The sequence below is a fragment of the Myotis davidii genome, unplaced genomic scaffold, assembly GCF_000327345.1.
Source record: "Myotis davidii unplaced genomic scaffold, ASM32734v1 scaffold143, whole genome shotgun sequence".
Taxonomy (NCBI): domain Eukaryota; kingdom Metazoa; phylum Chordata; class Mammalia; order Chiroptera; family Vespertilionidae; genus Myotis; species Myotis davidii.
In genome coordinates, this window is record NW_006294876.1 from 3,152,499 (window position 1) to 3,155,329 (window position 2,831).

The window sequence follows — 2,831 nt, forward strand, 5'->3', positions numbered from 1 at the left end:
GGGGAAAACACGCCCCCCCCCCCCCCCCCCCCGCCCCAATAGATGCAGCAGGTTCTTACAGGGTACCTCTTGTTAAGTTAGGCAACTCCAAGTGCCCTCTGCTCTCAGAACTTGACATTGGCTTCTATGGTCTGTGTGAAACAAAAGCACACAAGAGCTAGGAGCCCTTTCTCTCTCCAGAAGTAAACGTGGTCTCGGGTTAAAGAAGGGGGAGGTGGAGGCAGACCAGCCAAAAACACGTGTACTGTTGCCTGTCGGGTCTGGTGGAAATTCAGTGGCCTGTGGAAATTGGTCGTTACTCTAAGATTTAGCAGATGTCCTCCAACTATGAACCAGGGACAGGAAATGGTGCCTTTGGAGTTGGGAACATTACAGCCAGCTGGCCTCTGGCTCCCTGAAGTGTGGGGCTGTGAACATGGGGGACCCACAGTTTTGGTCGAACAAAGGAGTATAGGGTACACACCCATGCCAATCACTCAACACCTGAAGGGTGGACCAGTCACCCCGAAGCAGCCCCTTCCCTGGGGTGCTACGTCCACAAGACTTGCGGGGCAGATACACAGTCCCTTGAGTATCTGATATATTTGGCTTGCTCATGTATTGAGAGGGCAAAGGTCAAAAGCTGGCGTGACCAGGGAGCTGGTGTAGAGCTCAGAAATCTTGACAGAGCCACCCAGGAGTCTGTTCAGTCCACACCGGTTCACCTACGGGAGCTTCCGTGCTTTGCCGTGGGTTCATAGCATGACCATCCGCCTCACTCACAGCTCTCCGGCCTCACCGTGGTCACCTGTCCAGTGAGAGGCCTGGGCCATTCCTGCGAAGGCTCCTTCCTGGGCCAATGTTCTATGTATGATCTAGAGTTTAGAACACGGCATGGGACCCTGCAATGGAAAATAAAATCACCTCATTCTTCATTTCAGATGTGAGCATCAGCAGTGATCCAGGTTTTTCAAAAAATATAATTAAGTCTAGTGGGAGTCATTCCACGTGTGCTGGGTGGTCAATTCACGGGCTTTTCGGTTTCGCAGCAAAACTGTGGATTTAATTTAAACCGTTGAAACCAATTACGTTAAAATAGTTGTGCAGCCTTTGATTAAAATTGACTGCAGAGATCAATATAAAATATACGTTGCATTTAAACAAGTGCTGTATATGCACTTAACAGATGTACGTTTTGCATTGTTATGAGAATTTCTACCCGCTTTGCTTTTTAAAAATTATTTGGGAGATTTGTGCTCATCTATTGTCAAGTAGCTTTCATACTCTAATTTTAGTTTAAGTAAAGTTTCAACAGTTGGCATACAGTTGCGATTGCTTTTAGCTTCTTGGTTTTCTTATTCTAACCATGAGTCTGTTTACACACACAGATTACATGGCAGCTGACTGTAATTCCTCTTTTTTTTTTTTTGTCAAACGTACTGGAGATATTAAAATTTTGCCCTTTGCCTTGGTAGCTAAACCCTCTAACCACTGGGATAGTTCTCTAAATGCCTTAGTATTTAAATATGACCTATTTCTTTAAGCTTTACTTTGTATTAAAATAAACTAGTACTTCCCATAACTACAGTAATACTGAAAGTACTTTTCTGAAGCCCAACTTCTCTACCCTTCTAAAAAGGGGTGCCAGCCTTAGAGGGGTGCTAGGGAAGCCAGAGGAAAGGAACCCGAAATCCCCTGCTGCCCACATCTAAGAGACTGTCCAATCTTTAGGGCAGTGGTCCTCAACCTTGGCTGCACATTAGAATCACCTGGGAATCTTTTTAAAATCCTGATTTCTGGGCCTCATCCTCCAGAAATTCTGTTTCTTTGTGATGGGGTGGGGCCACAACATTAGTAACAAAGAAACAGAATTTCCGGAGGATGAGGCCCAGAAATCAGGATTTTAAAAAAGATTCCCAGGTGATTCTAATGTGCAGCCAAGACTGAGAACCACTGCGTTAGGGGAAAGGTATGCCTCTTATTTTAAATGTAATGTCTTAACCTCAAAGAACCTCGGCCCTCATTTTTTGTGAACTTCACGGGAGGTGACACGGAGAAAGTGTTTTAACACATTGCGCACCAGTCGTCTCATTGCTAGCGTTACCCAATGACCAGGTAAGTTTCTACTGAACGAGTACAAAAAACATTTCACAAAGTATCACACTTTAAAAAGATATTAGCTTGTAAGAACATGTAATAAATAACTTCAGAATGCAATGGGTACTTAATTTTAAGGCGTGCCTTTAACATTTATGTCAAACACTGTGTAATATGAAAACATGAGAATGCTCGTGATCCGCCCGCAATGTGTTAAGATGTCTGTAATCAACAAGGGTGTAGGCATTTCACTGACTTGCTTGGGATGGCCTGTTCCCCCTGAGCTGCTTCATTACGTGGCTTTGAGTTAAAATCCCAGGTCTCAGTCCTACCTCTACCGCACTTCTCTTTTCTGCCACTAATGCTTTAACACTGCCATGGTTTTTAAGTCTTAAGAAGTCATCTTTCATTCCCCCCATGGCACTTGGGAGACGGCGTGTCTTCCTGCCCTGCTGTAATGTCACGCCAGGGAGCTGTGCTGGCATCAAATCGTGAATTTTCCCCACAGCAGTACCACGAGGGCAAATCTGCTCCCCTCCCACGCTCCCACCTGACAGCCAGGTGAATCACTTTATCATCCACCCATGACCCTCCCACACCCACCCACTGACCCTAATCTGTTTTCCGTCGAAGTAACTCTCATCCCTCCTCTGCATTCACTCTAGTCAGACTGGCTCAGTTTAGGTGCTCCCGGGTGCTTTGAATCGAAAGACCAATAAGGAATGAACAAACACAATAATTACCATTGACCTCTA